The following is a 26,939-nucleotide window of genomic DNA, read 5'->3' on the forward strand; positions in this document are numbered from 1 at the left end:
TTCCAAATATCCATCTTTATAAATCTACAGAACATTGTGAAGCAAAGGTTTGACATTCCAAACTTTAGGCACATTCAGAACCTTGCTTTGGCATCTTTGTCATGCTCCCTTCAGAGAATTGTATTCCATATAGGTTTTTGTACCACCATCATCACAGTAGTGCATTAAATCATATGATTAGTATCAGTCACATGTAGTTTGATCTTTCTGATATCTTCTCCTCAGGGAGAGAGAATTGTGTGTGCAATGTAGGGCTTTGTTTGGTGGAATTTATTTTTTAACTTTTAAAAAAATGTACATGCTGCTATGTGTTTGTTAGAGAAGGCAAGGTCAAAGAAGTGCACCTTGAACTTTGTGAGTGGAAGGTGGTGTGGTTTGTGATGGCTCTGCAGGAGTTTGTTCCACACTCTGGGACTGACCCCACAGCCTACACAGACAGGCTTTACCCTTATGGTAGTGACTTAGAACATAAGAACGGCCATACTGGGTCAGACCAAAGTCCATGTAGCCTAGTATCCTGTTCTCTGACAGTGGCCAATGCCAGGTGTCCCAGAAGGAAGGAACATGTAATCATCAAGTGATCCTTCTCTGTCACCCTGTAGCAGGGCAGTCACCCTGCTTCAGTTAGGAAGGGGTTAAAAGCAGCCAGGGGAGGCTGGTTGGGTAAACAGCCCACAGGTGTGGCTGCACCCAATTAGGGTCCAGCTGACCCTGATAAAAGGGCAGGCTGAGGGCATGAGAGACAGTAGAGAGGACCAGTCTGCCTGGGAGACCAAGCGGAGTACCTGAGGCAGAGCAGGGCTGGGGAGCTCTGGCCTGGTGAGTCCCCAGGCTGAGGCCTTGCTAAAGGCCAGGGGAGATACTAGGGCTGCAGTGAGGCAGCTGGGGCTGGAAAGGCAGCAGGTTCAAATGCCCTGGCTGATGATGAGTGACCACTTCAGATTGCAGTTTACCCGAGGGAAGGGGCTAGATGAGGACTGGCAGTGGGTCACTGAGGTGAGGTGGGCTTAGGGGATTGGGGTTCCCCAGGGAGGGGAAACCCAGAATGTAGGGGCACTACTGTGGGGTAGCACCCCAAGGTAGGGACACTGGGGTCCAGGAGGGATATGGGGTGTGAAGTTCTATAAATAGTGGAGATCAGGAGGAAGCAGACACCGGTAGGAAGACAGTAGCCAGCAGGAGGTGCTTTGAGGCTGGAATTGAGCTAATTCCTGGATGACTAGCAGGAGGTGCTGTGACAGTGAGTGCCTGCCATGCTACACACTCATTCCCAACTTCTGGCAAACAGAGGCTAGGGACACCATCCCTGCCCATCCTGGCTAATAGCCATTGATGGACCTCCATGAATTTATCTAGTTTTATTTTGAACTCTGTTACTGCCTTGGCCTTCACAACATCTTCTGGCAAAGAGTTCCACAAGTTGACTGTGTTGTGTGAAGAAATATTTCCAGACCAATGGTACAACATGGTCATGTAGACAAGATCTAACTCAGGAACTCTGAGTTTCTCCTCCTAGATTCTCCTGGGCCATCTGTACCTCTCATACAAGCTTTACCAGAGGAAAGTGTGATGTGGCCCATTATTCCTATGGCTTTATGGACTCTGGTAAATTCTGCATCTGTAAAATCACAGAGATTTGACTTGTGACCACAACATACTCAAAGCCTTTATTTTTAAAGGTTGCATTGCTAGCCCTCCTGGTTTTGCCAAACATCCAAACTGATGCAGTTGCTGTCTGCCATCAGCCTGAAACAATAGCCTTGAGAAATCCCTGCCATGACGTCCATAGTGATGGATGGTGGAGCTATCAACCATATTTTTCATCCCAGAGTGTTATGTGATCTTTTAGGTATCCTGGGCCAAGGCCATTGAGCACCTTGAAGGGCCGAGACCTTGAACTTGACTCTGTATCCTATGTAAGGACAGGTTTGATGTGCCCATGGTAGTCTTTGTTGCTGAGGAGACATGCTGCAATGTTCTATATTAAAGCATTCTGACACTGAGCTATGTCCCCTTCATAGGCCTATAGGGCTAGATCCAAAATTTAGATCCTCAAAGCATCCACTCAGCTGCCATCTAACCATGTAGGTGCCTAAACTCCCTAAGTGCCTATATTTCTGCCAGTTAAGTCCCTTAAACCCTTAAAAATCTACCACTGCGCATGAGCATGGATGGCTCAGTCATGATGCCTGGGCACCTGACTCAAACCTAAGCCCCAGCAGGATCCTTAAATTGAGCATGCCCTCACCTATATCACCCGTGGAACTCAATTCAGTGGGTGTGCTCAGAGACAATCTAACAGATTTGGGGCCCTGTACAAAATACCATCATTGGGCTAGCAAAAGTTAGAATGATTCTATAGACCAGTGGTTAGGACAGTGACAAGGGCTATGGGAGACTCAAGTTCAGGTCCAGTCTTCTACTGGAGAGATTGAGAGATTCCCCACAATACAGTATCCTATAGTCCAGAAGTTAGGGCATTCTCCAGACATGTGGAGCAACAATTTGAACTCACATCAGGCAGGAGAGGTCTCCCACATCCCAGGTAAGCGGTCTAACTAGTGGGTTAAAAGTTATAAGGGAAAGTTTGTGAGAAAGGCTTAGGTGCTTAACTCCAGGAGAAGGTTGAAGGCTGTGACTGCAAAGCAGAGCGATGTGCCTCCCTCTGTCCTGGCCATAAGTCCCTAAGCCCCTTTAAAGGGTTGACCTTAGGCTCAACCCATCTTCTTGGCATTTCCTATTAGCTAGCCAAGGTGGCTCACTCCCTAGTGTGCTGGCTTTTGTGGATCCCATTCTCAGATGCCTTACTCTTCCCATGAATTGTGCAGGGACCCTGGGCACCTAACTTGGTGCTGTGGCTTCCATTGGGCAGCAAGATGCCTAACATTAGGCATTGAAATTCTGATCCTAAACCACTTTTGTGGATCTAGCTTGTACCTTCTAACATTTGAAAAGAGAAACACCCTCAAATCCTTTTCCAAATCAGTCTTTCAATATTGAATTGATGGGATATTCTTCTCATGTATCTCTAACGAATCTGTTTTCTCTCGCCACCATTGCCTGAAATATAAATTGACAGGAGCTGTGTGAAATTGAAATGCAATGGAAGGAATGGAGTCATTATTGCACAAACACAAGTTATCACCTTAATCGCTCAGGGTTAATTCAGAAGTATTTCCCCTTGCCAGAGCGTGATGGCACATATGGACTCTCTTCAGTGGCTGGCAGGAAAAGGTTAACCCTTTCCCTCTGAGCAAAATAGCGGTTAGGGAAAATGGCCATGAGGGGAATTTGAGTGGGCTTATCTGGACGGCATTACATTAGAGTGAGAAATACAAGAAAACTGAGCTTGGGAGGAGAGAAAAGAAACCTGCTAGGAGTCTGACTAATGCCAATGGAGTGATCTCATTGCATAATTTACTCAGTGGTCATGCCGTTACTTGTTGTTTATATTTGGCTCCCGGTTATAGAGTTGGGCCGATAATGTGAATATTCACAAACATTATGTAATATATTTTTGTGAGGAGAGGGATATAAAATATATTTGCCTTTAAAAAAAAACTTAGCTTGATTAAGCTTCAAACTGGCCGCAATTTAGGGGAAAAGAGAAATGCTGGCAGAGAGAGTGAGCAGTTTGTTTTCACTAATTTATTTCTGGTGAGAAAGAAACCCTTTTGTCCTTCATTTATTTCAATCCAAGCCCTATGTTTCCTTCCTATGTTTTTTTTCTTCTTCCCTTCAGTTTAATTCTAAAAAATTAGAAGCTTGATTTCTCTGCTTACTCTGACAGCCTATCAGCAAGCCACATTTTGTTAGGAAGTTTTGGAAATGAGTGGATAGGAAGGTTTTTCCCGACTAAAACTGAGTAGGTTTCTCAGAAAAATGTATGTATCGCAACAGCAGAGTAGATAGAATTTGCTCTGTGCCTTCCTGAGCTTAACCTTAATATACAATTGAAAACAAAATGTAAAAAGAACAGTAAGGTTGCAAACTCAAGCATTCAAAAGTTAGGAAATGCCAACGGCTGCCTGTGCAATCTTAATTTGGTCCACTTGTGCATATGTATTATGATAGTCTTCAAGTACATGATCACGTACTATGTTTCCATATTTGCAGCAAGGCCTTATGTGTCTTTATCGTCATTCACTAAATGGATTCTTGAATGACTATATTGTCTTGCAGAGAAGAATGAAAGAACTTGCAACTAGTAGTGTACATGGAGACCTGTAGTCTTAGGCAAAAATTGTATCGTATCAAATTCTTGTAGTACCATCCTGATGAAGCAGGGCCAGGGGCGGCTCTAGACATTTCGCCGCCCCAAGCACGGCGGCATGCCATGGGAGGGGGGGGGCGCTCTGCCAGTCCCCGGTCCCGCGGCTCCGGTGGACCTCCTGCAGTCGTCCACCGGCGCCGCGGGACCAGTGGACCCTCCGCAGGCATGCCGCCGAAGGCTGCCTGCCTGCCGCCCTCCTGGCGACCGGCAGAGCACCCCCCGCGGCATGCCGCCCCAAGCACGCGCTTGGCGTGCTGGGACCTGGAGCCGGCCCTGAGCATGGCAGCAAATCTAAGTGACTCTCAGTTGGGAGTTAGGAAAATGGTGGGTGTTTTTTTTTTTTTTTTAAATTCCTGATAGCACCCATGAAAGCCCCTCATGCCCTTCTCTCTATGGGTGACTTGAAATAATCTGCCTTCTACTGGCTACTTGGCAAATGCAAACTGAAGCACCTGTGTGCTTAATATGCACATTTGTATGTGTGCTGTGGCTTTGTGGATGCAGCTGCAGCACATGCCAGATGGCATTTGCTTTTCATTGGGCAGGTTGGGAGAGAATATCATTAGGAAGTCTCCAGCATAATTAAACACTTCTTTCTCACTGCTTTGCTCTTGTGGCCTTTCCTTCTCCCATTAATTTGTTGTTACTGCAGCTCTAATTTCTCTCCCTACTTTTAATTTATTCATCAATGTTAGTTAATTGTGCTTGTGAGCTGTAATAGCTTTTATTAGTGAGCTCGCTCGCCATGTGGGTTTTCCAAAACTACCCATACCGATTATGTTGTATGCAGTGGTGTTGTAGCTGTATTGGTCCCAGGATACTAAAGATACAAGGCAGGTGAGGTGATATATTTTATTACCTATGCTCGAAAGCTTCTCTCTCCCACTAACAGAAGTTGGGCCAATAAATATTACCTCACACACCATGTCTCTATAAAGATATGCAAAGAGCTGCTGCTGGCTGAGACAAAGCCAGCACATCTTACTAGCTTAGTCAGGGAGAGGCTCCCCTGGTGCTTAGATGGTGGAATTGTTGCTGCCTCTGGACCTAATAGACCTAGAATCTCAACTGACTTAAATTTCAACATTGGCTCCAAATCTCTCCAAGTAACTGTGTGTTCGCTACAAAATGCTGCTTTTCTAGCTAACAAAATTGGTGAGACCACCTAAATAATGAGATGGAATTATGACCTCACACAGTGACATTCCCCGGTGTTATCTGGACCAGTGATCTGCTAGGTCACTCCAATCTTTGACTCTGGGAGTCAGCCTCACCCTGCTCTGCTGTGAGAACCCTCACTCCTGGGCTGTTCATGCACAGCCTCTGGCATGTAAGCTGCTCCTTGGATTGTGCAACCGAATGTCTCTGTCCTGCAGTGTCCAGTTATGCCCGTTGGACGCTGCAAGCTTATACAAGTTCGTCAATTTAACAAAGAAACTTATATGTACCAGGCTTGTTATCCCAAGCGGAGTCTCTCTGACACGCTTCAAACCAAACACACTGCTTCAGGTAGAATAAACAAATTTATTAATTGCAAAGTTAGATTTTAAGTGATAGGCAAAAAGTCAGAGCGGTTACCAAAATAAAATATAAGCACGCAGTCTAAACTCTCAACCCTATTAGACTGGGCAACATCTAGATTAAGCAGTTTTTCTCACCCCACTGGATATTGCAGTCCTTAATATTGAGGTTTGTTCCTTAAACCTGGGCCAAAAACCTCTGTTGGAGTCTTCTTCTCAGTGTCTTAGTTGCTTGCTGCAAAGTTGGGGGCAGGAGACGGCCCCGGTATGTGTCCACTCTGTCTGTTTTATACCCTCAGTCCATCTGCTTGGGGAGCATGAGTCCAGGCATGTTTGGGGGGCATTGCTGAGTCTCTCCAAGCAAGGCTGAGCAATTCCCCTGGTGTGGCCTCATGCAGATAAGTCATTGCATTGTAGCTCCCTTGCTGGACAATGGCTATTAATGGGTTGTTTGACACCCCGCCTGGCATTGGTTACTTTCTTTGCTGTTGCCTCTGGGAAGCTAATATCTGGCTGATTCTCCAACTTACAGCGCGTTTTAATGACCATCATACAACACAATTCTCATAACTTAATATGCATTCATGATACACACATATGGATAGAGAAATGACTTTCAGCAGATCATAACCTTTCCCCTGATGTCTTACAAGGCATGCTTTATATGTAAGATCCAATTATATGAAAATGAGGAATATGAGGGTTACAGTACAGTCCTCCAAGGTATAGAATGTCACACACACAAACTTGTTTCCTTACACCCCCTACTCATATTTGTTCATTACATTAAACAAAAGTGAGTCAAAGCAATGTTGTGTACTTTTTTTTGTTGTTAAATCTCTGAGCACAAAGGAAAAAAGCAGCAATAAAAATGCCTTGACTGGACAGACTCAAAAAAAGGTTTCTGCCCCCTCCCCGCCCCTCCTCCCCCCAAGAAAGTTCAAAAAGCATTGCTCTATAGCAAACTGTGTGCTACTTTATTACTCACAGTAGCTTGATTGGTAGGTTATGCTTTAATAAGCCTGCATGAGATTGTTTAGACTCAGAATCTGATCATGGATAAATATACACTGAAGAGTATCTAGCCTGAGGAACATGACTGCTGGCTCCATCATTACATTTATGACCTGTAAGGAATTTTTCTAAATACACCTCCATTCCCAAAGAATCCTGAAGGATAAACATATGAATATGTAAAACTGAAGGAAAGTGAACATAGATTATTAGTCATAACAAAAAGCAAATCAAAGCTTCAACAAAGTACTGACATTTAGCCTTCACTCTGTAGAATGCTTGGCTAACTTTTAATTGTATACCTTGTACTTGAAGATATTGAGTTCTCACAGCTCTTTTTTTTTTAAACATCTTTGTTTAACAAGGCTCTATAGCCAAAGGCATTAAAATTCCAATATTCATGCTGCCGCCTCAATGTTATTTTAATACTTCTCTGGTTTAATTACTGAAATAATTAAAATTGACACCCAGTAAGTGCTGTAGTGTGATATTGATTTAGTGTGTGTGTGTTCTCAGTGCTGGAGGAATCAAACAGTCATCAGTCATATTACATCTACTGCTCTATCACAGAAAATAACACTTAGGAGAGAGATTTTCAGAGGAAGTGTCTTTCTCTTCTCTTTACTCATCTTCTTCAGACACTAATGAAGACAGGTAGTAGCGAGCCAAATGCTAGAGTATTGATACACTTAAACATGATATATTCCACTTTTTGTTGGTCATATGGGGTGAAATCCTGCATCCTTGGAGTTTTGCCACTGAATTCAGTGAGGTCAGGTTTTCTCACACTCACTATAAAAGTGATAACACAGAAGCAAAAACTCTGTAGAACAATCAAAGTGTTTAATTTAAAATGTTGTAAATTCAGCTTTGTATTAACTTCATAATATTGCTTCTAGAGCTTTCAAGTGTATAAATATTAACTAATTAACCCACAAGGGGCAGTAATGTAATAAGTTGTAGGCACTTTGAATCCCAGTTGCCAGGTGCCTCTGTATCCATTTTCAAAACCATAAGATTTATCTGCCAAGCTGGCCAGAGGTGTGAACTTTGCAAAACAGTATATGACCAAAGCCTGTCAAGACTAAGTGTTAGAGCCAGATTCAAAACATGCCATACTGTGCACATTCACAAAGAGCTGTGCAAGTCTGGAATGTTCCTCTGTGGTATTGCTAAAATGCTCGCAGAATTTCAGCAAATAATGCATCAGTTGCTCCAGGGGATAAAAGATGGAATGCCTGATTTTAAAATGTTGGCTATGTTTTGATTAAAGTGTGTACTCTTTTTGAGATGGCCCAATCACCTAGCAAATGAGAGACTTTGTCCTTATTTATCTAATCATATGTTGCTGTAAGTAGAGAATTATTGTTTACCATGAGGTAAAAAAGCTAATACCCAAACATTTTACAGACAAGAGTGTTGTTTGGAATACATGAATGGTATCAAAGCACAATGAAAAGTGGGTCAGGAAGTTACTTTTGGTGACCATATGTAAACTCAGACAAAGAAATGGAATATCCATCACTCAGTTACTTGGTAACCACAAAAACTTGCCACAAGCAGCTCTTTGTCATCTATGAAAATGGGCCATTAGTCTCCTTGTTGTCAGGATACCCAGGACTGTGAGTCACCTTGTTACCCACTGCCTGTAACAAGAGGTAGTTTTTTATGTTGTAGCTGGCTGTCAGCTCCCTGACCCTGCCACCCCTTCAAGCACTCTCTTCTGGGCCCTGCCAGCCCTAACTTTGCCTTGCAGGTTAGCAATAGGGGCACCCCAATTCCCAAGACCCTTTAAATCATAATCCTGTGATATCCAGCCCCTGTCACTAGCTAGTCACTGAATTTCCAGATTCTCTGTGCCCAAAGGTGTGATGTACCCCAATTTGCCAGTTTTACCATATACAACAGCTCTTGTCAGCCACACAGCATTTCTGAGCACTTTTATAAACCTTGTTTTATTTTATTGTAAGTAAGAACAAAGATACTTCTAGAAATGAGAGAGTGTTGGAAACAAGTGATTACAACACAAAATAAAATCATTAGGGTAGTCAAGCGATTAAAAAATTAATCATGGATTAAAAAAATCATGCAGTTAATCACACTGTTAAACAATAATAGAATGCCATTTATTTAAATATTTTGGATGTTTTCCACATTTTCAAATATATTGATTTCAATTATAAGATAAAATACAAAGTGTACAGTGCTTACTTTATATTATGATTACAAATATTTGCACTGTAAAAAACAAAAGAAAGAGTATTTTCCAATTCACCTAATACAAGTACTGAAGTGCAATCTCTTTATCACGAACGTTGAACTTAGAAATGTAGAATTATGTACAAAAAATAAAAATGTAAAACTTAAGAGCCTACAAGTCCACTCAGTCCTATTTCTTGTTCAGCTAATCACTCAGACAAACAAGTTTGTTTACATTTGCAGAAGATAATGCTGTCCTCTTCTTTTTCACAATGTCACGTGCAAATGAGAACAGGTGTTCACATGGCACTGTTGTAGCGGTGTTGCAAGATATTTAAATGCCAGATGTGCTAAAGATTCATATGTCCCTTCATGTTTCAACCACCATTCCAAAAGACACGTGTCCATGCTGATGATGAGTTCTGCTCAATAACAATCAAAAGCAGTTTGATGACGGGTTCTGCTCAACAACGATCCAAAGCAGTTGGACCGAGGTATGTTCATTTTCATCATCTGAATCAAATGCCACCAACATAAGGTTGATTTTCTTTTTTGGTGGTTCAGGTTCTGTATTTTCTGCATCGGAGTGTTGCTCTTCTAAGACTTCTGACAGCGTGCTCCACACTTCATCCCTCTCAGATTTTGGAAGGCACTTCAGATTCTTAAACCTTGGGTTGAGTGCTGTAGCTGTCTTTAGAAATCTCACATTGGTACCTTCTTTTTGCATTTTGTCAAATTTGCAGTGAAAGTGTTTTTAAAATGAAAAACATATGCTGAGTCATCATTTGAGACTACTATAACATGAAATATACATCAGAATGCAGGTAAAATAGAACTGAAGACATACAATTCTCCCCCAAGGAGTTCAGTCGCAAATTTAATTAATGCATTATTTTTTTAATGAGCATCATCATCATGGAAGCATGTCCTCTGGAATGGTGACTGAAGCATGAAGGAGCATACAAATATTTAGCATATCTGGCACGTAGATACCTTACAATGCCAGCTACAAAAGTCACATGTGAATGCCTGTTTCACTTTCTGGTGACATTGTAAATAAGAAGCAGGCAGCATTATCTCCTGCAAATGTAAACAAACTTGTTTGTCTTAGTGACTGGCTGAATGAGAAGGAGGACTGAGTGGACATATAGGCTCTAAAGTTTTGCATTGTTTTATTTTTGAATGCAGTTATGTAACAAAAAAAATCTACATTTTGAAGTTGCATTTTCACACTAAATAGCTTACACTACAGTACTTGTACGAGGTGAATAGAAAAATACTGTTTCTTTTGTTTATCACTTTTACAGTGCAAATGTTTGTAATTAAATAGAATATAAAGTGAGCACTGTACACTTTTTGTATTTGGTGTTGTAATTGAAATCAATATATTTGAAAATGTAGAAAAACATACAAATATTAATTTAATTTCAATTGGTATTCTATTGTTTAATAGTGCGATTAAAATGCAATTAATCATGATTAATTTTTTTTATTGTGATTAACTGCAATTAATCCACAGCTCTAAAAATCATAAACACAAACCTGGGTCTATGCTTATCAATAGCTACCATTCCTAGCTAAACAAGTAGATCTATGCACCCCCCTACTCCAAGTTAAATCTATTGCAGAGCTGTCTGGTTTCTCAATAACCGGGATCTAAAATGTTCATGAAAATACCCTCACTCCCCAAGGGCTTCCTCAGTGACCAGATCCAGAGTGTCTTTCCCTACACTCAGTTATACTGAAAACAGTCCTTTGTTTCTGTTCAGTCAGGGAGACTGTTGTAATGTTCCTCTTTCACCTGTAAGAGGGTTTGTTTGTTTGTTGCCTCTGATGGTTTTCCATTGACAGTTTTGGGAGGGAGCAAGGTTTGTCAATGAACTGTGCCTTGCATTATCTCAGAGGCTGATTAGGGAGGAGTGACGACTCCTTCCTGCTTGGATGGGCCATCCCTGAGGCCCATTACCTCTCCGTGATTGATTTCTACTCCAAGTCCATAAAACAGACTTTCAATAAAAACACATTATTCCTTAAATATTACCCTTCTGTACATCTCACAGTGATTGAGTCTTGACAAGTTCTGAGCTTTCTGCAGACACCTCACATGATATCCCTTATGGATAAATACCCTGTGTTTGGTGTAATGAGTTTGTCGTGTCTGAGGTGAGAGTTGTTTACAAAGAACAGGGGGCCCTTTGCCAAGGAGTCTCTTTGTCATAACTATACCACTGATTCTGCAGAAAAAAATAAGAAAATATACATAGTTGTGGTTGATACTTCTGGACAGTTTGGAATAGGTAAGAAACATAAGCAGTACTTCTGCTGCTGAGAGTATTGAGTACTGCCTACAGATTAACTGAAGAGATCATATCAGATAGTAGTTTTCATTCTAATGTAAGAGAATCAATGATCTGGAAGAAAATATACATTTATTGCTGGTAAATATTGGCTGTTCATGTAAGAATTGAGGAATGGTAAACAGTGATTGGGACAGCTCAGTTATATAAACTTCTGGGTCACTTGGTAAGTTGGGCTTGTGTAAGCAATATGTGTGACACTGAAAAGGGTTTAGGAGCTTGTCATAGATAACCAGTTGCATATGAGTTCCTTTGTGATATTGTAGCTACAAGGGCTAACATAATCTGGGATGTATAAGCAGGGGGAATAACAAGTAGGGGTAGGGACATGACATTACCTCCGTATATGGCTGTGGCAGGGTGGACTAGGCCCAGTGGCCCCCTGCTGGAGGCCTCATGGCCCTGTGTCACCCTGCCCCATAATAGAGCATTGAGAAGTCCTTTGGACAGCCTAGAGTGGCTGCAGAGGGAGGAGCCAATCAGAGGGGCTGCTGGAGCAACCACTAAGGTGCCAGAAGGGCCAGATAAAAGTCAAGCAGCAAAACAGAGTCTGCAGTTGCTGTGTGGAGCTTGATGAAGGACAACTGGGTATCTGGCTGGAAAGACGAGCAGCAGGACTGCAGACAGCTCACTGCAGGGCTCTCGCCAAAAAGGCTGCCAAAGATTGGCTGGCTGGACAAGCAGCAGGACCATCAAAAGGGCAGTGAGGGCAGGCTGAGCCCAGGGGACTGAGCACAGAACCTGGCCAGACTGGGTGAGGGTACTGAGATGGGCCTTGCTGGTCTGGTTGCAGACTGAGCTCAGGGAGGCCTGCTTAAGCACCACCAGCTGCAGGTACCAAGATGGGCCCCAGCTGGGTGGTCAAAGAAGGCAGTGCCTCTGGGAAGAAGTCTAAGAACTACAACCCCATACTACGGCCATGATAAGGACTTGGGACTGCATACCCTGGAAGGGAAGACAGTGTATGCGGCTCAGCGAGGGGGCTGAGTTGCTGAAGACCTGCCGAGAGAACCACTGGCCAGGGGTGCCTGCGAGAGGCAGCTGCCACTCCGTTGAAAGAACAAAAACTAAAAGCAGCTCGCACCCAACCAACCAAGGAGGGGCTGCCCATGAAAGGTGGGTGCTACCTCGTGAAAAGACTGTGATTGCAGGCATATTGGCAAGAGAAAGGGGGCACTCATGAGAGGTGGGTGCCGACCCCATTACAATGGCATAAGTGAGACCATAACTGGAATACTGTGTGTAGTTTTGGTGCCAATAATTCATAAAGCATGTTGAAATACTGGAAAGGGTTCAGAAAAGAGCTACAAGAATGACAAAGTCTGGAAAATGTGCCTTACAGTGAGAAACTAAAGGTGCTTAATCCATTTAATTTACCAAGAGAAGATTAAGAGGAGGCTTGATCACAACTTACAACTATCTGCCTGGGGAAGAGGGTCTGATATAGTAGTCAGCTCTTTAATCTAGTAGAAGAGGGCATAATGATCTAATGGTTGGAAGCTGAAGCTAGACAATTTCAGACTAGAAATAAGGTGCAAGTTTTTATCAGTGAGATAATTAGCCATTAGAACAACTTACCTAGGAATAGGTTGAGTTCTCCATCACTTGAAGCTTTTAAATCAAGACTGGATCCTAAATTGACACTAGCTCAAACAGAGGTTATGGGCTTTATTGAGAAATTACAGGCCTTAAAATCTTTTGGCCTTAACCTATGGCCCAGATCCACAAATTTGACATAAGAGTTGTGACATTGAGCATCACAAAACCTAACTTTGAAGTGCCTAGAAAAATCACAGAAACACTTTGATCCATAAAGTCTGAACTAGGCACCTAGACTTCCTCTACAATGAATGGGGAGAGACGGGTACCTTAGAATGTCTTCCACAAAGCCAGAATGCTAGGCAGGGAGCTACCTACGCTAGCCAATGTCTGCTTAAACTACAACATTGATATTCAATTTTTGGAGACTTCATTCACCTTTTATTTATACTGGTATTACCCATGTAAATCCATTTAATGCAATGGAATTACTCCTGTTTTACACTATTCTGAGAGGACATGCAGGCCTTTGGATTTTCTATGTTAAATCCCTTAAATAAAAATCTCAGATGCTAGTGGATATTCTAGTAGTCTCCATTTATATAATCTTGGGGCGAAATCCTGGCCCCATTGGTGTCAATGGGAGTTTGTCATTGATCTCAGTAGGACCAGGGATTCTCCATTAGTCTTTGTTTGATGTCTCTTGTAGGACCAGGAGTCCCAGAAACCAGTAGACTAAACAACTTGTTTCTTTCTAAAACCTGGTTGACAATCTGAAACCAGTTAAAAATTCACAACCAGAATGCTACCACTGGAGCAAACAGAGAAAGAATTTCCATTAAAATAAATGGAGGGGGAGCTGAAAGTACAGCATATCAAGAAAACTCAGATAACTGACAAATGTTTCCTTCTAAGTATATTCTAAGTCTTCAGTGCCGTGTTCTGATCTTTTATTCTAGTTTTACACTTATTTTAATGTGTTTATATTTATTCTATTTACACTTAACTATAAGTATTATTTATATGACAATAGCACCTAACAGCCTACATCAAGACTAGGCCTCATTGGATGAGGCACTATAAACATAGAATAAAAGGCAGTCCTTGCTTCAAGAAGTTAATCAAAACAAATTTTACTGCCGTTTCTTCAGATTTGCATTGGTGTAAGTGAGGTCAGAATCAGGCTCTTAAACTTTATCGTTTTCAAGTAAACCCATATCTTACATGTCCACTCTGGCTAGAGAACTTTAAACTGCCTGGTTTCCATTCACAATAAGAACTTCAATTTGTGCCAATATTTTAGTACAAGCAAAACAGGTAGAAATTGTACCTCAAAAGGAAGGACACAATAAACTAATTGAGTAAATTTAAAAATAATAATGATAATAAAAAAAGACTTAAAGGGATAATTACATTAATCAACACAACTAGTTTCTCTTGAAGAATTATTCATACAAGAAAGCAGCAAAACAAGATCACCAAAGGATTGTTTTTCTTTCAAACAAATCAAATGATTTTAAGTTACAAAAATGTATGCTCTCAAATATTTAACAAAACAATGCAAATAAACTGAGCCAGGGAAAAGACTCCAGGAAAAAAGTCCTGAAGATCAGTAACTTGGAAAGAAGTCCTGGAAAAAGCTTTGCAGAGCCTGTGATAGGGTGGAGAACCTGGTGGGGACTGAGCTAAGAAAGGGTAGAAGAGTTTGTTCTTTTACTTTTAGTTTGCACATTGAGTAACCCAGAAGGGCTGTGTCCAAGGAGGAGAGCAAGGCAAAGAGACTATAATGTCTTCCCACATGCAGTGTTTCAACATAAGATTATCACAATAATTTAAAATATTAGCTATAACATTAAAAGTAGACAATGAGAAAGTTGAAATGAAATGTTCTTTCTTTACCTTACAAAATGAGAGCGAATGATTGATTTACTTTTCCCCCCAATGACTATTGGAAATCTATCTCAGTTTTGTATGCCTACCGTACATACCAACTCTGAAAGATTTGCCTGCACTCACAATTCTGACACTTTCCAACCACAGGAACGCTCATCAACTTGTTTTGTTGTGCTGTGATTTATTTTGACTTCCTTGTGTCAGTGTTAAATGAAACTCTTAACACTTTTGGATAAGAGGAGATGTAATGAAGAGAATGCCAGCTTTCCCTAATAAGCTGCCATTACCTAAATAACTGCACATGTTTTGTGCATATTACTTTCAGGCAGCTTAAGATGTCTCCACTGTGGACATTATTCCTCTTTGTGATTATAAATTCTCCAACTAGCTTCAATAATGGCATGCCCCAGATTACAATTTATGAACTCTATTCAGTATGAATTATATACCCAACTCATTATACTTTTTTGAACTTTTAATTTAGACTGTACACACTTGCCTGAAATTTTGCAAACTTATAAGTTACTTGTCTTCACACTGAGGCCAGTGGATTCACTTAATTTTCATATGTAAGTCTTGAGACTGTATGAAAATCAATCAATTTACACCTTCCTCTTCAACTTTGTCTCATGCAATGTTTATTAGCTTTTTAAGTGGAATCATCCTCCTAACAACACCTCCTTATCGCACCAAAAATGTGTGTGTTGGGGTTTTTTGTTCTATTTTTAAGTGCATTTATGGCTGGAATCTCTCTCAAAAATACTGGGCTAGATTTTCAGCTGGTGAAAATCTGTTTAGCTCTACATAAGTCACTGGGGTGACACAAATATACAGAGGCTGATGATCTGGCCTCTTGTATAGGAAATTCACATTAGAAGTGCATACTATAAAATAACAGTACAGAACTATTACTACTAAACATACTAGCACTGCTTCCAAGCATAGACAAAGTTGCAGATACAACTTACACGGCCATAAAAATGGTGTAAGCAATAACTCAACTGGGCCAGATCCTCAGCTGCTGTAAAACAAACTCCACTGATGTTATGCTGAGGATCTGGCCCATGGTTCAACAGAGATACACAGGCATCGAACTGGAATAACACATACTTGCAGTAGTGAACCAAGCCCAAAAAGAGGATCATGAGCATCTGTTTTTCCTTGCTCTCTGAAGACCACTTAACCAGCTCTATGACATGTATGGCATCATTCCAGTATTTCAGCAAAAACTGATAAATTGTGTTAACTTTTTATGCCTAGTCTTTGCACATACCATAGGCCTGTATTCCAATCAGCAACAAAACTATCTAAAGTGATAACAAAGGGCCATATTTTTAAATGGAGCTCCGGCCAGTCTCCCTTTTGAGTTTGCAATTTTGTACCTGTGACTAATTATGGATGCAGACACCAGCAGCTAGGTGGCTAAGTACAGTACTGGACTTGCAGGAGCAATGAGGTAGTTAGCTACCTGTATGCTGGTGTTTGACCCTAAGGTTATTTGTGGGGACAAAAATAAGACTTTTTTTTTCTAAAATCAAGTACAGAGTCCCTGGATTACACAGGTGCTGTCTGAACTGAAAAGCGATGATCCCCTGTGATCCGAATGGCATCCCAATGCAAGAAGGCAAGGGGCTCACTGAGCTCTAGCTGTGAGTTTCAGCCATCCTGATGAGTTCAGTGTACCCCAACTCAGTAACATCACAGCATGTAGGTTGTCATGTAAAAGATCAATAGAAGCTAATAACATACTGATCGTTTATATTATTGTGTGGTGTATGTATGGAGGAAAGTATCAGAGGGGTAGCCGTGTTAGTCTGGATCTGTAAAAGCAGCAAAGAGTCCTGTGGCAAGTGGTGTTACAAGGAGGGCTTTGGGATGTATGGGCACTGGGAGGCTTTTGGGGACAGACAACTGTTCTCACGGGATGGGCTCCACCTAAGTAGGGAAGGAAGTAGACTTCTAGGAGGGAGGCTGGCTCACCTGATTAAAAGAGCTTTAAACTAGACACTGAGGGGAGACGGTTGGGAGAGGTCCTGGTGCTCTCCACGCCAAATTTATACATTGGGAGCGAGAACAACAAGATAACAACAGATATAGCCAGAGGGGGGCAGGCAGGTGTAAGGAAGAGGGGGGGGACGGATACTAGATCTACAGGTCATGCTGGTAGTACTGTGTCCCTACCGAGTTGGGTGAAAAGAGTGAGAGGAGCCCAACAGCAAAAATTAGGATGTTTGTTCACCAATGCAAGAAGCTTAGGTAATAAAATGGAGGAACTGGAGCTCTTGGTCCGAGAATTGAAGCCGGATATCGTAGGAATAACCGAAACATGGTGGAACGGTAGCCATGACTGGAGTACAGGTATGGAAGGGTATGTGCTGTTTAGGAAAGACCGATGCGAAGGTAAAGGGGGGGGAATAGCATTGTATATCAATAATGAGGTGAAATGTAATGAAATAACTAGCAATGCAATGGATAATACGGAGTCTGTCTGGGCAATGGTCACATTGGGGAAGAAAACTACTAGAGCCTCACCCGGGATAGTGATTGGGGTGTGCTATAGACCGCCGGGATCTACCCTAGAGATGGATAGAGAGCTCTTTAATGTTTTTAAGGAGGTAAACACTAATAGGAACTGCTTGATCATGGGGGATTTTAACTTCCCGGATATAGATTGGGAAACAAATGCTAGTAACAATAATAGGGCTCAGCTTTTCCTAGACGTGATAGCTGATGAATTCCTTCATCAAGTGATTGCTGAACCGACGAGGGGGGATGCCATTTTAGATCTGGTTTTGGTGAGCAACGAGGACCTTGTTGAGGAAATAGTTGTAGGGGACAACCTTGGCTCGAGTGATCATGAGCTAATTCGTTTCAAAATAAATGAGAGGATAATCAATAGTGCATCTGAGACTAGGGTTTATGATTTCAAAAGGGCTAACTTTACTAAACTAAGGCGACTAGTTAGGAAGTAGACTGGCCTAACATATTTAGGGATCTAAGGGCAGATGACGCCTGGGGTTACTTCAGGTTGAAGTTGCAGGAGATGTCAGAGGCATGTATCCCAAGAAAGGAAAGCGGCTCGTAGGTAGCAGTTTTAGACCGAGCTGGATGAGCAAGCGTCTCAGAGGGTCATTAAGAAAAACAGAAAGCGTACAAGGACTGGAAAATGGGAGGGATCAGCAAAGAAACCTACCTTATTGAGGTCAGAGGGTGTAGGGAAGCAGTGAGAAAGGCAAAGCGGGTGGAGATGGACTTAGCGAAGGGGATTAAAACCAATAGCAAAAGGTTTTTTAGCCATATAAATAGGAAGAAAACCAAGAAAGAAGAAGTGGGACCGCTTAAAACTTTGAACGGAGTGGAGATTAGGGATAATCTTGGAATGGCACAATATCTGAACGAATATTTTGCCTCGGTCTTCAATGAGGCTAATGAAGGGCTAAGGAATAGTGATACAGGGACCGATGGGACTGAGGATATGGGGGTAGACATTATGGTATCGGAGGTGAAAGCCAAACTTGAACAGCTTAACGGAAGTAAATCGGGGGGCCCAGATAATCTTCATCCTAGAATATTAAGGGAACTAGCGAGTGATATTGCTAGCCCGTTAGCGATGATTTTTAATAAATCTCTAAATTCGGGGATTGTACCGTTGGACTGGAGATTAGCTAATGTAGTTCCTATATTCAAGAAGGGAAAAAGTGACCGGGTAACTACAGGCCTGTTAGTTTAACATCTGTAGTATGCAAAGTCATGGAAAAATTTTAAAAGAGAGAGTGGTTACGGAGCAGGAGGCCGATGGCAACTGGGATAGTTTACAGCATGGATTTACGAAGGTAGATCATGCCAAACCAACCTGATCTCCTTCTTTGAGAAAGTAACAGATTTTTAGACAAGGGAAATGCAGTGGATCTAATATATCTAGATTTCAGTAAGGCGTTTGATACGGTACCGCATGAGGAATTACTGGTTAAATTGGAAAGGATGGGGATTGAAATGAAAATCCAGAGGTGGATAAGGAGCTGGTTAAAGGGAGACTGCAGAGGGTAGTATTGAAGGGGAACTGTCAGGTTGGAGGGGGTCACTAGTGGAGTTCCTCAAGGTTCAGTTTTGGGTCCAATTTTATTCAATCTATTTATTGCTGACCTGGGAACCAAGAGTAGGAGTGGGCTGATAAAGTTTGCGGACGACACCAAGTTGGGAGGTATTGCCAATTCGGAAAAGGATCGGGATATCCTCCAGGAGATTTGGATGACCTTGTAAGCTGGAGTATTAGTAACAGGATAAAATTCAATAGTGAGAAGTGTAAGGTTATGCATTTAGGGATGACTAACAAGAATTTTAGTTATAAGCTAGGGACGCACCAGTTGCAAGTAACGGAGGAGGAGAAGGACCTAGGAGTCCTGGTTGATCGTAGGATGACCATGAGCAGGCAATGTGATGTGGCCGTTAAGAAAGCAAATGCGGTATTGGGATGCATTAGGCGAGGTATTTCTAGTAGGGATAAGGAAGTGCTAGTCCCGTTATATAAGGAGTTTGTGAGACCTCATTTGGAGTATTGTGTGCAGTTTTGGTCTCCCATGTTTAAGAAGGATGAATTCAAACTGGAACAGGTACAAAGAAGGGCCACTAGAATGGTCCGAGGAATGGAAGGCCTGTCATATGAAAGGAGACTTGAGGAGCTCGGTTTGTTTTCCTTAACCAAAAGAAGGATAAGAGGAGATATGATTACACTCTTTAAATATATCAGAGGATAAATACCAGGGAAGGAGAGGAATTATTTCAGCTCAGTGCTAATGTGGACACGAGGACAAACGGATATAAATTGTCAGTTAGGAAATTTAGGCTAGAAATTAGACAAAGGTTTCTAACTATCAGGGGAGTGCAATACTGGAACAGCCTACCGAGGGAAACAGTGGGGGCGAAGGACCTCCATGACTTTAAGACTAAGCTAGATAAGTTTATGGAGGAGATGGTATGATAGGATACCGGGCTTAGTCAATAGGTTAATTAAGTGCCACACTGGTAAATAGTACAATGGGTCAATGATATGTTATTCTTAACCTTTTTCCAGAGGGTATGGCTGGAGAGTCTTGCCCGCATGCTCGGGGTTCAGCTGACCGCCATATTTGGGGTCGGGAAGGAATTTTCCTCCAGGGTAGATTGGCTGTGGCCCTGGAGGTTTTTCGCCTTCCTCCGAAGCATGGGGCAGGGGTCGCTTGCTAATGGAGTGGGGAGATCGGCTAATGTGGCCTGCATCTTGCAGGAGGTCAGACTAGATGATCATATTGGTCCCTTCTGATCTATGATTCTATGATTCTATGATTCTATAAACTAACAGACGTATTGGAGCATGAGCTTTCATGGGTGAATACCCACTTCATCAGATGCATGTAGTGGAAATTTCCAGGGGCAGGTATATATATGCAAGCAAGAAGCAGGCTAGAGATAACGAGGTTAGTTCAATCAGGGAGGATGAAGCCCTCTTCTAGCAGCTGAGGTGTGAAAACCCAAGGGAGGAGAAACTGGTTTTGTAGTTGGCAAGCCATTCACAGTTTTTGTTTAATCCTGAGCTGATGGTGTCAAATTTGCAGATGAACTGAAGCTCAGCAGTTTCTCTTTGAAGTCTGGTCCTGAAGTTTTTTTTGCTGCAGGATGGCTACCTTTAAATCTGCTACTGTGTGGCCAGGGAGATTGAAGTGTTCTCCTACAGGCTTCTGTATATTGCCATTCCTAATATCTGATTTGTGTCCATTTATCCTTTTCCGTAGGGACTGTCCAGTTTGGCCGATGTAAATAGCAGAGGGGCATTGCTGGCATATGATGGCATATATTACACTGGTGGACGTGCAGGTGAATGAACCGGTGATGGTGTGGCTGATCTGGTTAGGTCCTGTGATGGTGTCGCTGGTGTAGATATGTGGGCAGAGTTGGCATCGAGGTTTGTTACATGGATTGGTTCCTGAGTTAGAGTTACTATAGTGCGGTGTGCAGTTACTGGTGAGAATATGCTTCAGGTTGGCAGGTTGTCTGTGGGCGAGGACTGGCCTGCTACCCAAGGCCTGTGAAAGTGTGGGATCATTGTCCAGGATGGGTTGTAGATCCCTGATGATGCATTGGAGGGGTTTTAGCTGGGGATTGTATGTGATGGCCAGTGGAGTTCTGTTGGTTTCTTTCTTGGGTCTGTCTTGCAGTAGGAGGCTTCTGGGTACACTCTGGCTCTGTTGAACGGTTTCCTTATTTTCTCATGTGGTATTGTAGTTTTGAGAATGCTTGGTAAAAATTTTGTAGGTGTTGCTCTGTCTCAGACTGTCTCAGAGATCCCGCACTTTCACAGGCCTTGGGTGGCAGGCTAGTCCTCGCCACAGACAACCTGCCAATCTGAAGCATATTCTCACCAGTAACTGCACACTGCACCATAGTAACTCTAACTCAGGAACCAATCCATGTAACAAACCTCGATGCCAACTCTGCCCACATATCTACACCAGTGACACCATCACAGGACCTAACCAGATCAGCCACACCATCACCGGTTCATTTATAGCCTGGACTATCTGCAAAGTCTATTTAGGTTTTATATAAGCAGCTGAATGCTTTGTAAACATGGATAAGATTCGGAAGTCTAGCCAACTAAAATAGTGGGGTGACTTATTTTTACTCCTGCTGTACAATCCTGCCTGTAGAGTTCTGTATTCGCTATCATTTTGTTTCCGAGTAGATGGAAACTTTCATTTGTTGAAATGAATCTCTGCATTAGAAAGCTATCTATAAGTCCTACCACATTCTTCTCAAAGCATTTGAAGTGATAACAGAATCTAAACTATGGAGAGAGGGTTTTCAGTCTTGCAGAATTACAATTGTTAGTACTGCCCTACAAAAATATAAATGACTAAATAATGAACTATTTCTTTAAAATGCCAGTAATTTTGAGAAACATTAACTAGTCTACTACTTCTTCCCCATGTTATCAAAACCAGAAGTTAAAGGCTAAGTGGTCCTAAAGGAACACTTTTTAGGTAAAACATGATATGAATGGAATAAAGTGTTACTGAAAGAAGTATGCTAAGAATGTAAGTCTTAGTTTTGGATTTTCTTTTGACATTTAAAACACCAGTTGGAATTCAGAGTTCAATCCAAAGCCAACTGAAGTTAATGGAAATGCTTCCTCTGATTTCAGTGGGCATTGGATGAGCTGTATCTTTATCTGCTAATACTCTGTGCCATCCTGTCATCTTACGTTGTAGAGAGCAGAGCATTTGGTCTTGGGGTGCGTGTACAGGAGTAGGAATGTTATAGTTTATAATATCTTTGCCTTCATAGCCTGGGTTTTTGAAATTCCCTTCTTAAGTTCACACTTAAATTGTAGATTTTACCTAATTTAAAAGGGGCACAATGACTCTTTCATTTGGTAATGTTTTATTCTTTACAAATAGGGAATATAGTGCTCATGCAACATGCTGAATTGGCAGCCCCAGAGTCCTCTCTTTATTCATAGAACGGGCAAGACCAGAGCAGATTCTTTGCCTGAGTATCCCAGTGGTGATGTTGAATAGGTGGAAAAGCTCTATTGACCCCTATGCTGTAGTCCTTTTACATATAAGGACATTAATCTTAGTGGTGCCTCTGCCTGGCTGACCCTTGTGCACATACACACTGGTGTGCCATGGGAGCCTCTAGGAATCAACCCAAGCTGATTGATGCAATGCATCTAATCCAGAAGTACCATTTATAAACCCTGTACAGACAATACACTCAGGGGCAGGTGACCCAGGTGACCATTTGGGGTGCCAGGCTTGGGGAGCCCAGGGCTCATAGATTTACAGATCCTAGTATGCACATTTATCCTATTATATGACAGGGTTAAATCATGCATGCAAATTGTGCAGCAATGTCGTGAAATGGGCTACAAATGCTATAAAATAAGGTATTCAAAAGTTTAACAAAAGGAGGGGGGGCGCCAAAGACTTTTTTCACATTGGGCACCATTTGGGCCGGCCCTGAATACACTGTTAGACTAAAATTAACCCACCTTTACTAAACAATTTAGAAAGACATGATCTAGAAGTCTGAGAATAATTAAAATGTCACAACCACTGTAAGTCAGCAGGGGGCACTTCAATAAAACAATTAATAAATGTAGTTTATAGTAGTAACTTGAAGATCTTAAAGCCGGGGACAGCACTCAATTGGTCCAGTAACACAGGCCAGCCAAGGCAATAAGGGGCAGAGCGATTCTAACTTGGGATCATTGCAAGCTGCACAACCCTGCTGAAGATGGGAGTTGTTATAATCAGAGGTCAGTAACTCTGTCTCTGAATCCTGGTTGGATAATAAGACAACTTATATTCGTAGTCTTAAGGAGAATCCTTAAAGTTTTTTCACTATCCCCTGGAGGGTAGTCTCCCTAACAAAGTTGTGCTTACTCACACAGACTTCACTGCATGCCAGCCTCAGTCAGTTCCGATCCCAGCCAAGGAGGCCAGAACCTTTGTAGAACTGAGGGGACGACACCAGTGCTGGAACCGGGGAGGTAAGGGGACCATGCCCCTGACTTTTTAACATGGGCTTAGTTTGGGGAGTAGGGGGCAGCGTTAGCTCCCCCAAACTGCAAGCCTCAGGCAGGTGTAGAGTGGTGCTAGCACAGGCTGCGCTTTGCGACAGGGGAGCTGATACCGGTGCCGCACCTGCCTGAGGTTTGCAGTTTGGTGGGCAATGCTGGCCTTTCCCCCTGCAACTATGCCCAGGTTAAAAAGTGGGAGGGGGACATGGCTTCCTGGTTCTGGCACCACTGGTCACAGCAACAGTCTCTGCCCTGGCTCCAGTGAAGCCCAGAAATAGCCTCTGTGACTCCCCGCTTGGTCAAATAACAAGTTTCTCAGCAGCTTCTGGTTTTCTAGAAGAAGCTTAGTAGCAGCTCCTGGCCTGGACAGGACTCCAAAAAGCAATCTTCCCTCCCTGACCAGGAGACAGGTAACAGTCTCAGCCCAATGCATACTTCCTCTGCATCCAAACCCAGAATCCCCTCACTCTTGGGAGCAGAAGTCTTTCTTCCCCAACACTGTAGCAGTCTTCAAGGCTGGATTGCAGCACTGAAGATCTTCCCAACCAGAACACTCCCAATTAAGTTCAGAGGCCCCTCTAATAGAGGATTCCTACATGTTTCAGTGCTCCTGGTACCATTGTGCCACACTAACTGATCTGTCTGTAAATAAAAACATTAACCTAAAGAATTCATGATACTTACACAATTTTAAAAAAAATCCATAACCTTTAATCTGCAGGCTACCTTTTCGCAGAAGGACCATGGAGGAGGTGTGATAGTGTGTGTGTGGGAAATATGATGAGGAAACTTCAGAAGTTTCCTTCCACCATGAATCACAACTGCTATGTACTCTTCCAGATCTGCTTTTGCTAATTTTAATCCTTGGTATTGTGACTCAAGCAATGTATATAACTTTTTATATGTAGACATATCCAACACTACAGTAGTGCAGTTTCACCAGAGCAGCTGCCCCTCTGTTGTACTTCAGTATAGACACTACCTATGCTGATGGGAGAGAGTCTCAATTGTCATAGGTAATCCACCTCCCCAAGAAGTGGTAGGGTAGGTCAACAGAAGACTTTTTCTATCTACCTGCTGCTGTCTATTCTAGAGATTAGGTCGACACAGCTACGTCTCTCAGAGGTGCAGCTATACTGATGTGAATTCCTAGTGCAGACCAGACCTTTGCATTGTAATTTATGGTAAGATGTGGATGCCAAGCAATATTCTTTAAATATAGCTATCTGCAAATACGTGGTCTTGGTTCTAGTGATGTATAAATCTCAAAGATTCAGATTTGGTTTGGATGCTTATCTGTACCTGTGAGTCTGTGAAACTGGGATGGCTTTCATGAGGTTATGTGTTCCTGAGGTTTTCCCAGTACAAGCCGCTTCTGGTTGCACCAGAATTAACGTAATAACAACCTCTTTTGCAGTATTTCAACACTTTCAGTTGTGGGCAAACCCATGGAAAACAGAGGAGTATAAAAATGAATTAAATAACTTATGTAGCCAATGGTTTAACCTCAAAAGTAGTCTGTGTGAGTTATTTTAACTGGATCAATTTGCCCATCATACTTAATATGATCAAAAAACTTAAAGTAAAAGAAAAGTGCTGCTTCAGGGAACTTCATTGCTATTGTCGCAACATTTAAAGCACCGGCTATTAATTTATTAGAGTGGTATTTATTTATTTTTGCAAATATATATAAAATATGACAGCTTTGTTCTTCCTATCGTATTTCCTGTTTTAGACCATAGTTTCAACTGTTGGCAACCAGTGAACAGTAGCCACTTATTACATGCTATCTATTGCTTTTGCAAGGAAAATTGTTTTCAGTTGAGTTCCTTGAATTAAAAAAAACCCCAACAACGTACCTATCAAGAAATCCACTTACCTGTTGGTCATGACAGATGGTCACTACTGGGCTGATACGAAAAGGTCAGTCATGTTTGACATTTACATATCATAAGCTGTTGATTTGTGTATGGTGCAGATTGGGCAAGAACAAAAAATGTTTCTGGATAGATCATACAAAGGGAACTATTTTAAAAATGTTATTCTGGGTAGTATGATATAATCAGGGACTGGGATATTCTGCAAAGTGCTGCTGATAAAGTGCTGTGTAATTCTGTCATTCATGGTGACAGAATGGACCAAAATCAAAACATGAGATGTTTTAGTCATGCAAGTCTGGCTTCAGTGTTGCTTTTATTTGTGGTTAAGAGAATTTAAAATCACACCCCATAATGAATTCCTGATGATTATTTTAAGATAAATGTAAATGTGCTTTTAATTTAGTTTTTGTAGCAGACTAGCTATCAAGGTCACTTAACAATGTAACAATTAATGTATTTATTTTCCATGAATGAAGACTGCAAAATGAACCAAGAAAGCACCAGGACATAAATCACTATCTGGATAAGCATGTTGATTATATGTATCTCACTACGAGCAGCAGATGTGAAAAAGACAAAAGACTAATTGTCAGCAGTAGTGGTGCTAAATAAATGTTTGACTTATTGATTATAATGAAATGCTACTGCTAGTGGGAGTTTTTTGTGCAAATGACTTGTCTTGAAGTATTGCTCCTCACTGAAAAGCTTTTCCAGTGGAAAATTTTATATGCAATTATGCTCTTTTGCTATTAATATGCAGCTCATTTTCCCACAAGAAAATGTCTCTGAGTGCAAGGATGCTTTTTCCCTCCAATTTTCAATATATATGTCACTCTTCTGTAAGCAAAATATATTAGTCTAATATTAGCGGTTTTTAATTTTTAAGCTGTCCACAAGGTTGTACTTTTCTCATTACTCATCATTCTTTGATAGACATACATTCTTACACTGAGCATTAAGCTGCTTCTGGATGTCATCTGTGATTCTGATTTTAGGTTTAACCAATAAAGCACCCCAACTAAAAAAAATGTGATTGACTAAACACCGGAAATGGTTACTCATTTCATATTGATTTCTTACTTTTCCCAGTGTAGCTTGTTTGTATAGGCAATGTAGCTTGTCTCTGGTTTGTATCTAGGGCTTGTCTACATGGAGTAGTAATGTGGACTATGGGGGTGTGATTTCTAAAGTGTATATTGGGGCTTGGCTACATGTACAAAGCTGCAGCTATGCCACTGTGCCAATGGGAGAGCTTCTCCTGTGGGTGTCATTAATCCACCACCCTGAGAGGCGGTGGATATGTGAATGGAAAAGCTCTCCCATTGACATAGCGCTGTCTACACAAGGTTTTAGGTCCGTATAACTAGTTGCTCAGGGGTGTGGATTTTTCATACCCCTGAGTGACATAGTTATACCCACATGGGTCTGTAGTGCAGACCTAGACCTCATGTCTGGGTAAGCCCTGCTAGTGTATACTAAAGGCTCCCTATAGTACTCTAATGTAGTGCCGTTTGAAACAGTACTAATGTATCTACAAAAAGAGACCTGAAAACCACTGGGGTTTTTTTGACATCTACATAGAACTCACAAATTGCTAAATATTAACCCTGAAAAATGAAATTAATCAACCGTGAAAAACAGAAGTCTGAAGTACAACATAGACAACATGCATGCAAGCCATGAAAGCTTCACGAGGTGCCAGAG

At 41.8% G+C, this 26,939-nt stretch overlaps 1 long non-coding RNA gene across 1 annotated transcript; it reads left to right on the forward strand.

Moving 5' to 3' along the window:
- Positions 1 to 758: 758 nt before the first annotated feature.
- On the forward strand, positions 759 to 26,040 carry LOC120399056. Its single transcript, XR_005594930.1, has 3 exons — positions 759 to 819; positions 25,091 to 25,278; positions 25,712 to 26,040. It is a non-coding gene; the product is annotated as an uncharacterized LOC120399056 (long non-coding RNA).
- Positions 26,041 to 26,939: the final 899 nt, after the last annotated feature.

Source organism: Mauremys reevesii, linkage group 1 (assembly GCF_016161935.1).
Source record: "Mauremys reevesii isolate NIE-2019 linkage group 1, ASM1616193v1, whole genome shotgun sequence".
In the NCBI taxonomy this organism is placed as follows: domain Eukaryota; kingdom Metazoa; phylum Chordata; order Testudines; family Geoemydidae; genus Mauremys; species Mauremys reevesii.